Source organism: Amblyraja radiata, chromosome 18 (genome assembly GCF_010909765.2).
Source record: "Amblyraja radiata isolate CabotCenter1 chromosome 18, sAmbRad1.1.pri, whole genome shotgun sequence".
In the NCBI taxonomy this organism is placed as follows: domain Eukaryota; kingdom Metazoa; phylum Chordata; class Chondrichthyes; order Rajiformes; family Rajidae; genus Amblyraja; species Amblyraja radiata.
In genome coordinates, this window is record NC_045973.1 from 5,994,583 (window position 1) to 6,006,781 (window position 12,199).

A 12,199-nucleotide genomic window follows, 5' to 3' on the forward strand; every position below is an offset into this window, starting at 1 on the left:
ACCGGCCATTCAATGTGATCATTGGCTGATCATCCAAAATCAGTACCTGATTGTAATCATGTATTGTCTTCCTGCTGGTCCAGAACCAGGGGCCACAGTTTAAGAATAAGGGGTAAGCCATTTAGAACGGAGATGAGGAAAAACTTTTTCGCACAGAGGGTTGTGAATCCATGGAATTCTCTGCCTCAGAAGGCAGTGGAGGCTAATTCTCTGGATGCTTTCAAGAGAGAATTAGAGAGAGCTCTTAAAGACAGCGGAGTCAGGGGATAAGGGGAGAAGGCAGGAACAGGGTACTGATTGTGGATGATCAGCCGTGATCATATTGAAGGATGGTGTTGGCTTGAATTGCCGAATGGCCTACTCCTGCATCTATTGTCTATTGCTGACTGGACAGCACACAACTCCACTCCAAAGACGTACAGGTTTGTAGGTGAATTGGCTTGGTGTAAGCGTAAACATTGTCCCTAGTATGTGCAGGATAATGATAATATGCGGGGATCGCTGGTCAGTTTGGACACGGTGGGCCGAAGGGCCTGTTTCCACGCCGTATCTCTAAACTAAACTAAACCAAACAAAAGCTTTTCACTGTACCTCGGTACACGTGACAATGAATTAAACTGAAACTGATATCTGGCTGATTGCTGTCGAATCCATTTCCAATCCAATATTTGGATTGTGAGGACTACGGAGTTTAAACACAAATCTATTTGTCATGGGAATGACTGCCCCTCCCTCCCACCCAGACTCTTACTTCATGCCCAGCAAAACTAGGCTTCCCGTGGTTACTGTCACAACAAACGGCTGTTAGTTCTGCAACGACAGCTCCAGCCTGGGCCAGAGTACACTTGAACAAAATGATTGAATACACTGTGGCTCATAACTTTTTCCCACAGAGGGTGGCGGGGGTATGGAACGAGCTGCCGGAGGTGGTAGTTGAGGCTGGTACCATCGCAACGTTTAAGAAACATTTAGACAGGTACACGGATAGGACAGGTTTGGAGGGATACGGGCCAAACACATTCATGTGAGACTAGTGTAGTTGGGACCTGTTGGCGAGTTTGGGCAGGTTGGGCTGAAGGGCCTGTTTCCATGCTGTAAGACGCTATAACTGTATCTTTCTTCCTTGTTCTTCTACAGTGATGTGTTAAATACTGTATTGAATACTCCATTTCATACAAGCTGCCTAGGACACACAGTTGAAGATAACCCTTTGTGGTCAACCAAAGTGGTCAATAGACAATAGGTGCAGGAGTAGACCATTCAATGTGATCATGGCTGATCATCCCCAATCAGTACCCCGTTCCTGCCTTCTCCCCATATCCCCTGACTCCGCTATCTTTAAGAGCCCTATCTAGCTCTCTCTTGAAAGTATCCAGAGAACCAACCTCCACCGCCCTCTGAGGCAGAGAATTCCACAGACTCACAACTCTGTGTGAAAAAGTGTTTCCTCGTCTCCGTTCGAAATGGCTTACCCCTTATTCTTAAACTGTGGCCCCTGGTTCTGGACTCCCCCAACATTGGGAACATGTTCCCTGCCTCTAGCGTGTCCAAACCCTCAATAATCTTATATGTTTCAATATCTCAACCTTCTAAACGCCAGCGTATACAAGCCCAGCCGTTGCATTCTCTCAACATATAACAGTCCCGCCGTCCCAGGAATTAGCCTTGTGAACCTACGGTGAACTGGTCTTCCAACTAGGAATGCTTTGACTTTTGGAGGAACTACAGTATCTCTTGGTTCAGATGCTGGCAGTTCTGGAAGTTGCTGCAATGGAAGTTACCAGGCCAAAAACCAAGTGACAAGTTGGCCCATCCGTCCAAGTCAATGAGGCATTGAAGTTGGTTCCTCACCCACGCGCTCCCTCTGTGTTGCCACCTTCTTCAAGGCGAGTGAATTGGGTCGTTGAGGGACCAGCAGCATTTGCACAGATCAGCATGCTCAGTCCTCAAGGATTGGGCGGCACAGTGGAACAGCACCACTGGTTCGATCCTGCCCTCAGGTGCTGTCTGTGTGGAGTTTGCACGTTCTCCCCATGACCAGGTGGGTTTCCTCTGGGTTCTCCGGTTTCCTCCCACATCCCATAGACATTTGGGTCTGTAGGCTAGTTGGCCCTCTGTAAAATTGCCCCCAGTGTGTAGGGAGTGGATGTGAAAGTGGCATAACAGGCAGGAGAATGGGGACGAGAGGGAAAGATAGATCAGCCATGATTGAATGGCAGAGTAGACTCGACGGGCCGAATGGCCTAATTCTGCTCCTATGACTTATGGTTATGACTTACTTAACATAGAAGTAGTGTGGACAGGTGATCGATGGTCGGCATGGACTCGGTGAGCTGACGGGAATGTTTCCCTGCTGTATCTCTAAAACTAAACTAAATCACCTTCTTTCTATAGCTGGGTCAAAGTGGGGTCACTGAGCAAGATGTCAGCACCAGTATTTCACAAGACTGTGATCTATGGCGACTAGGAACAATACCACCTTCATCAACTCACTTCAGAACTTGATATAATCACAACTCCATCAACTAAGAATGCTTATGCCTTCTATAATTCACGTAGGATTCATCTCAGATGTTTTGTTTTTGTTTTCTATAGAGCCATTGATCAGGACAGCATGGAAACAGGCCCTTCGGCCCATTTTGTCTATGCCAACATACTGGGCTGGACTTAATTGCTTGCAATTGTCCTATAGTCCTCTAAACCCTTCCTACCCGAAGGTAAATCACGTTCTACCATGAAAATAGACACAAAATGACTTGGCAAATGAAATTCCTCATATGTTGCAAAACATACTTGGCTAATAAAGTATTATTGTGATTGTGAAATGCTGGAGGAACTAGCCTGTCCGGCATTTTGTGTCCACAGATATCTTCGCTTTAAACTTCCATGTGGAACTTCTTTACTCAAGAGAGTTGTAGCTGCGTGGAATGAGCTTCCAGTCGAAGTGGTGGAGGCAGGTTCAATTTTATCATTTAAAAATAAATTGGATAGGTATATGGACGGGAAAGGAATGGAGGGTCTGAGTGCAGGTAAATGGGACTAGGTGAGAGTAAGTGTTCGGCACGGACTAGAAGGGCCGAGATGGCCTGTTTCCGTGCTGTAATTGTTATATGGTTATATGGTTAAACCAGCATCTGCAGTTTCTTCCTACACATTTCCTCTAGCATCAGAATAATTGGATTTGATTAGCTAATAGACTACCATTCAACTTGGTGTCTGCAGGCAATTCATTATTTTTAGCATAATTAATTTAGTTTGCATTCAGACCCTGTAATCTTATTTACAAAATGAGCTACATGACCTCAGGGCAGCTGGGCAGCTGGTCTTCCATCCCCATTTCAAGTCAAGAGAGTGTAATTGTTATATGTGCCAAGAACACCACGACATCCTTACTCATCAGTCTGAAGAAGGGTCTCGACCCGAAACGTCACCCATTCCTTCTCTCCAGAGATGCTGCCTGTCCTGCTGAGTTACTCCAGCATTTTGTGTCTACCTTTGATTTAAACCAGCACCTGCAGTTCTTTCCTAAACATTCTTATTTTAGGGAATGGAGGAATATGGATCAAGTTTGGTTTAGACTCTATTTTGGAATTTCGACTGCAGGGAAACAGCGTAGGAAACAGGCCCTTCGGCCCACTGAGTCCGTGCCGACCTGTGATCGTACTGTAACCAGCATTATCCTACACACGAGGGACAATTTACAATTTTCAGAAGTCAATTAACCTACACACCTGTACATCTTTCAAGTGTGGAAGGAAACTGGAGCACCTGGAGAAAACCCACGTGGTCACGGGGAGAACGTACAATCTCCGTACAGAAAGCACCTGTTGTCAGGATCGAACCCGGGTCTCTGACGCTGTAAAGCAGCAACTCTACCGCAGAGCCACTGAGCCACCCTTAACTTGGCACAGTTTAACGTCACCATGTTGGGCATGGACATTGTGGGCCGAAGGGCCTGTTGCTGTGCTGTCCCTCCATATCCATGTGCCATGTTGTATGTACTTGCTGTAACCTACCACACACATTGATGCAACACAACATTGATATATAAACACTGGATGACCAATTCAAACACCAAGTTCGTGAAACTGAACTCAAGAGATTTGTTGGTTGGCTGCAGAAATGTGAACTAAAGCCATGGGATGGTATGAAGAACCCAAATACTTCCTCCTGCCATCCACACACTCATTGGTGTGGCCAGCATATACACTGCTTCTTCCTCTTGCGTATGGCGTGCACAGCCTAAAGTTGTCGGACTACTTGTTCTATTTGATGTTATTTCATTGTGCACGCCAGGTTGATTGTATTCGTTGAAACAGGGTGGACCACGTGAAGGTTGCAATCTCCCAACCCCATATACAATGCTGAGAGGCACAGATAGCGTAGACAGTCAGGACAGAGGGTGAAAATGTCAAAGAGTAGAGGGCATAACTCATCCTACCACAACCAGAGATCAGTGCTAAACTACTATCTACCTCAACTACTATCTACCTCTTGGGTGACCCTCGGACTATCCTTGATCGGATCTAGAATAATAAAGGGCGGCATGGTTTCGCACGCAGTGGTAGAGTTGCTGACTTACAACGCCAGAGACCTGGGATGGTTCCCGACTACAGGCACTGTCTGTACGGAGTTTGTCCGTTCTCCCCGTGACCTGCGTGGGTTTTGTCCAAGATCTTCGGTTTCCTCCCACACTCCAAAGACGTACGGGTTTGTAGGTTAATTGGCTTGGTATGAATATAAATTGTTCCTAGTGTGTGTAGGATAGTGTTAGTGAGCGAGGATCGCTGTTCGGCCCCGACTCGGCGGGCCGAAGGGCCTGTGTCCGCGCTGTATCTCTAAAACTAAAAACTAAAATTAACAAGGGACTTCCTGGGTCACCACCACCGCAGGAAGACGTAATAATCAGAACCCACATTCTAATTACGTGCTTTAATAAACACTAAGAATAATGGCAGAAATGCTGGAGAAACTCAGCGGGTGAAGCAGCATCTATGGAGCGAAGGAATAGGTGACGTTTCGGGTTGAGACCCTTCTTCAGACTGATGTATAGGAGGGGGGGGGGGGGGCGGGACGAAGAAAGGAAGAGGCGGATCCAGTGGGCTGTGGGGGAGCTGGGAAGGGGAGGGGAAGGAGGGAGAAAGCGAGGACTACCTGAAATTGGAGAAGTCAATGTTCATACCGTAAACTGCCCAAGCGGAATATGAGGTGCTGCTCCTCCAATTTGCGGTGGGACTCACTCTGGCCGTGGAGGAGGCCCAGGACAGAAAGGTCGGATTCGGAATGGGAGGGGGAGTTGAAGTGCTGGGAGATCAGGTTGGTTATTACGAACTGTGCGGAGGAAGAATAACAGCAGCTTAAGTCCCCTGGCATGGGATGGGATGGGAATCCTGCTTCCAACACTTCTATGCCTGTGTTCTTCTGTGATAAATGATCCCCTGCTTTAGAATATTAATTATCAACTGCAAAGCTAAGCTATCCTTTGACGGCGATATCTCACTGCTGCGTGGGAACGACGGCCTCACAATAATTACAACACTACTTTCCAATAAAGCTGCTTCATATCAGTGTTATCATGCCCCCAAAAGGCCAGAGCCCACTATCTAAAATTAATACAAAACGAGGTAAATTATTTGGAAATGGTGATATTAGCCAAATGATTAATGCAGCAACTGGAATAAAGCCTAACAGATACAGAGATCATTTTGAAGTCAGATTGAAGGACATTTTTACTGCACATGGTCCAAGCAAAACGATGCCAAACTAATTGATGAAGGAACGCATTTGGGATTTACATTTTATAGAGAGTGTGGTGTGAAATATTATCCTGCTCAGTCTTTGGGATATGAACATAAAATTCACAGCATTTTTTTCGGATCATGACCTCGTTGCCTAGCAACACAAGGCGTTGAAATTACCCGGTATCCAATTGTGAGTTGGTGTTTGTGTCAAGTAGACAGAGTGGTAAAGAAACTATGTGTTCATAAGGGCAGAGGAGCAGAATCAGGCCATTCGGCCCATCGAGCCTACACCGACAATCAATCATGGCTGCTCACGGGCAGCACAGCGGTAGAGTTGCTGCCTTACAGCGCCAGGGACCCCGGTTTGATCGCCGTTCACTCAACACTTCACCTCATGAATGGGTTCAAATAAAGCCTAACCATATAAAAAAAAAAGCATGTGCCTCACACCATTGGTGTCAAGTCCAAACACAATGAGTCTGTCATGGATTCAATGCCAAAGGTGTGTGATGAAGATGGACATCATTGCCAAAGACTCAGCACAAAGTAATTCTTAACATTTAGAACATTTCCTTTATGGCGCTGACATGGGGCATTGAAATAGTTTATTATATTAAAGGTTTAAGAAGGAACTGCAGTTGCTGGAAAATCGAAGGTAGACAAAAATGCTGGAGAAACTCAGCGGGTGAGGCAGCATCTACGGAGCGAAGGAAATAGGCAACGTTTCAGGTTGAGACCCTTCTTCAGACTGAAGAAGGGTCTCAACCCAAATCGTTGCCTATTATATTAAGGCGATTACAATCAAAACAGTGCATTCAATAAAATTGAGAGTTGGAATAACGTTGGCCCTTGTTACAATTTACATAATTTCTCTCATGTGGGGTTTGGTGGTGTTAAAGAAAACTTTAAAACACAACACAAAGATCGGCCAAGACTTTATTTAAGAGCACCAAATGCAGAGACCACTGGGAGATTGCTCAATGAACAAAGATTCATCTACGAATATACAGAGTTTTCCACTGATGCTTTTTTTAAATTGCGGAAGGCATTTTAGAACTGTTCCTTCTTCCAAATGGTCTTATAACAAATATACACCGTGTACCTCCCGAAAGACACAGCAGAGTAAACACAGCCCAATTCCACACTATTACAGATAAGCAAATGTCCTGTTACCCTTTCGACCTTATTTTATTGTTTTACGATCACCATTTGTTAGGTATGTTACAAAACTTACCTTCAGCGGCGCTGCAATTCTGCCACTGGCCGTGTGCGTGATTTTGGCGCGTTTGAGGGGGGAGCGGGGTTAAAACGGGGTTTTTTCCCGACCTGAATTATATTTTGTTGGAGTGCAAGATGTTGCTAAAGAATCGTTCCTACGGCTGTTCTGTGTGTTGTTTAAAAAAATTCACCCGACAAGTTAATCGCTGGTATGATTTTAAAATCAGCTTCTGAAGCCGTCAATGCCGACAACTGGGACGGATTTTATGGAGGACCAGGTAAAATAAAGTAGTTTATTTTTATGTATAAAAGTGTTTCTTAAGATGTATTTAATTCACATTTTAAGTTGCGAAACGGTGATTTTTCCCCCCGAAGAACCGGCAGTGTATTTGCTGCCGATATGGGGGACTAAATTCACCACAGCCTGAACGTTCCAAATGGTCCCGTTCCAGAAAATCCCACTCGCAAGCTGATTTAAATGGCCATTAATTTACAGGTATTAAACATTAAATTCCTTCCATTTGGCCTATAAACCCATGACAATGAGATTTAAAAATCATGTTATATTCTGAATTCTTGTGTGAATGTTATTTGGACACTTAGGCTATTTAAAAATGTTAATCTATTCTTAAGAAATGGATAGATGTTTAGATCTAGTAATTGAATTTTGTAATTAGCTACAATTAAGTAACTAACTAATTATATGCTTTAATTTCAAGTCATCTAAGTAAGATTGTTTCATATTTGTTTCAGAATGCTACAATCTATAATAACTGACATTTCCTTCAGTTCTCTTAAATTTTAAGAAAGTTATCGGCTTTTAAATGTTCTCGATCACAGCTTTTGTGTTAAGTCAATGAAAAAGCAATAGGGAACAAGATGCCAATTTCCGAGTATGAAAATGGCCATAACTTTTATAATACTGAAGATATGAAAGTGAATTAGGTGTCAAATTAAACTTATTTTTATGCTTTATCTGATGGGATAAATTAAAGACTTGATTTTTAAAATCTCAAAATCTTGTAACATTGCTACTTGTCCTTTGACACCAGACAACAGAATCAGACTAAAGCTGACTGCAGTGAGCATCATTTACACAGGCTCAGTTTCAACATTCCTTATGACAAATTATTATTATAACACATGAAGAGGACTTTAAGCATTTTTAAGCACTTTCCCTGTTCAATCAGGCCAAAGAGTTCAATCTTGGTTTCATCAGACCAGAGAATCTTGTTTCTCATGGTCTGAGAGTCCTTTAGGTGCCTTTTGACAAACTCCAAACGGGCTGTCACGTGCCTTTTACTGAGGAGTGGCTTCCGTCTGGCCACTCTACCATAAGGCCTGATTGGTGGAGTGCTGCAGATAAAGTTGTCCTTCTGGAAGGTCCTCCCAACTCCACAGAGGAACTCTGGAGCTCTGTCAGAGTGACCATCGGGTTCTTGGTCACCTCCCTGACCAAGGCACTTCTATCCCGATTGCTCAGTTTGGCCGGGCGGCCAGCTCTATGAAGAGTCCTGGTGGTTCCAAAGTTCTTCCATTTAAGAATGACGGAGACCACTGTGCTCTTCGGGACCTGCAATGCTGCAGAAATTGTTTTATACCCTTCCATAGATCTGGGTCTCGACACAATCCTGTCTCGGAGGTCTACGGACAATTCCTTTGTCTTCATGGCTTGGTTTTTGCTCTGACATGCACTGTCAACTGTGGGACCTTATATAGACAGGTGTGTGCCTTTCCAAATCATGTCCAATCAATTTAATTTACCACTGGTAGACTCCAATCAAGTTGTAGAAACATCTCAAGGATAATGAGTGGAAACAGGATGAACCTAAGCTCAATTTTAAGTGTCATAGCAAAGGGTCTGAATAATTATGTAAATGTGATATTTCAGTTATTTATTTTTAATTACTTTGCAAACATTTCTAAACACCTGTCTTGACTTTTTCATTCTGGGGTATAATGTGTAGCTAGATGATCAAAATAAAATAATTGAATCCATTTTAAAATAAGGCTGTAACGTAGCAAAATGTGAAAAAGTGAAGGGGTCTGAATACTTTCTGAATGCATTGTAGGAAGATGGTTTGTAACTCACTGATCAAAGTTCTAGAAACTAACACCGTAGATCTGATACAAAAGGCCCAGAACTAAGCTGGATAACTTTGATCAGCGCATTAAAAACCATCTTTCTGTTTAGAGGTTTCCGCATGTTGATCAAAGCCCAGGAAGAACTTTAGAGGAGTAGAAGCAGCAGTGAAATAACGAGATGGGCATGGCCCTGTTGGCACATCTCCAAGGAATGCAAACTGCACGGAATCTCCTAAATTATCCAGTATGGTTTGATATATTATATATGAGTTCTGTATGAAGTGAAAGAACGAGATTCTAATAGAAGTGTCCATGAATTGTCACATGTAATTGGCAATGGTTATCACTCAACTATTTTCAATCTATTTTGAATTATTTTGATTTTACACGAACAATTAAAATTATTCTAATAACCTGGCTTATGGATGTTGATGCTTATCAAAGTGCATGCCGTTATGTGAAGGCCAAAAAAATCTTCAGAATAAAGCGCCTAACAAATAATTCATTGTTAACAATGAAAGATTATAATGAAAATTTAATTACCAATATGTTCCAGAAACTGATCTCCAGTATATACTGTTTGCTAAGATATTAAAACTTACTTTACAAAGCCTTCAGAAGTATCTTGGATATTAACTTTTAATGCTGACAATGTGAACGAATATTGGGCAAGATGTGACATGGGTTGACCACTTATTGGTTGTTTGAACTAATTTCACTTCTGCCGTTGTTCAAGATTATCTCCAAGAATCATCAGTTTAATGGCCATGGTTGCAGAAGGCATCAAAGCAAGTGGTTTTGAGACCGAGAAGATTACAGCAGGATCTTGACCAGTTGGGCAAGTGGGACATGGAATAGTTCAGTTTAGAGATACAGCGCGGAAACAGACGCTTCAGCCCACCGAGTCCGCGCCGACCAGTGATCCCCGCACAATTAACACTATCCTACACACCCTCAGGAGAGTTTACAATTTTACCAAAGCCAATTAACCTACAAACCTGCACGTCTTTGGAGTGTGGGAGGAAACGAGGTCTCCCGGAGAAAACCCACGCGGTCACGGGGAGAACGTACAAACTCCGTACAGACAGCACCCGTGGTCGGGATCGAACCCTGGGTCTCTGGCGCTGTAACACAGCAACTCTACCGCTGCGCCACCGTGTCGGCCAGCATTCCAGCCCTTTGTGCATTAACATACCTTATGTACTTAGCTGTCAATTTGTTAAATGGAGTCATTAAAACATTCGGGGCAACCTGAAGAAGTACATAATGGGCAGTGATTCTTCACTCAGTATCAACAATAAACCTTATGTGACTCTGATTCTGATCTGTTTGCTTGTTCACACAAACACTTACACAGAGCAATGCCAAAATGCATGCACCAACATGCCACTTTGACAGCCATCTATCAATGAGTCCAAACAGGGGGTTTATGTAAAGATAAAAGATTGAACAGATTGTCAACAAGACATTCTACGTTAGGGATATTTAATCACTAGCAATGTGATTGTTGAAAATTTATTTCTACAATGAGGTGGCAATAATTTAACGACTCAAGTGAGACCTATTTAAAATTGGATTTTTAGTCCCACTGCCCTGGAGATGAGGGCTTGCCCACAGCGGATAGATGGGAGAATTTGGACTGTGCCAATGGATGTGCTGTGGCCTTTAGTCCCCATATCAGGGCTTACAGCTCGTTTCAATGAGGCCTGAGCTGCCAGCCAACAGCATTGACTGAAGAAGGGCCTCGTCCCAAAACGTCACCTAGTCCTTTTTCTTCAGAGATGCCGCCCGGTCCCGCTGAGTTACTCTAGCAATTTTGTGTCTATCTTCGGTGTAAAGCAGCATCTACTGTTCCTTCCTGCACATGGATCAGTTCATCAGCTTTCTCATATCTACTTACAGCAGACAGACAAGAAGCAACAGGAGAAAGCCTGAGAAAATGAAGGCGATTGAGACACTCAAACTTCTCACAGGAATCCGGGCGTAAAACGCACGTGACTCCAATACTGATCAGTCTGCCCAGAACATGAAACCAAGATCCCTTTCAATACGTGATAAAATCATGAGAGGAATAGATTGGGTAAACGCACAGAATCTCTTGCCCAGAGTAGGTGAATCGAGGACCAGAGGACATAAGTTTACGGCGAGGGGGGAAGGATTTAATAAGAACCTGAGGGGTAGCTTTTTAACACAAAGGGTGGTGGGTGTATGGAACGAGCTGCCGGAGGAAGTAGTTGAGGCTGGGACTATCCCAACGTTTAAGAAACATTTGGACAGGTACATGTTTGGGTAGGTTTAGAGTGATATGGACCAAATGTAGGCAGGTGGGACTAATGTAGATGGGACATGTTCTTTGGTGTGGGCAAGTTGGGCCTGTTTCCACACTGTAAAAACTAAACATTGTAAAACTAAGATGCTCCTTAATGAAGCTGGATGGAATGGCCTTCAATATTTGTTGTTGACCACAAGACATTACACGAGATCATCATTTTCCATATAGTAGAGTTTAATTTAGTGTAGAGATTCAGTGCGGGAACAGGCCCTTCGGCCCACTGAATCCGCAGCGACTAGCGATCCCCGCACATTAACACTATCCTACACACGCTAGGGACAATTTACACACACACCAAGCCAATTAGCCTACAAAGCTGTACGTCTTCAGAGTGTGGAGGGAAGCCGAAGATCTCGGAGCAAACCCATGAGGTCATGGGGAGAACGTACAAACTCCATACAGACAGCACCCGTAGTCGGGATCGAACCCGGGTCTCCGGCACTGCAAGCGCTGTAAAGCCCCTGTCCCATTTTCCCGAGTTACTCACGAACTCTCCCGAGTTTCCCCTTGATTCGAACTCAGAGAATTACGGTAATAGCCCTTCGTAGGTACTCGTGGCTATTTTTTAAACTCGTGGACATTTTGCAACATGTTGAAAAAAAGTTCCGGCTTACCTGATGCCCCGAGTTCCTACGGCTGGCATTACGGGCCGCGACGAAACATCTACGGACTCCATCGGGTTCCTACGAGCTCGCTACCGACATTACCCGACATTCCCCGAGTTCGAATCAAAGGGAAAACTCGGGAGAGTTTGTGAGTAACTCTGGAAAGTGGGACAGGGCCTGAAGGCAGCAACTCTGCTGCAGCGCCACCATGCCGTATC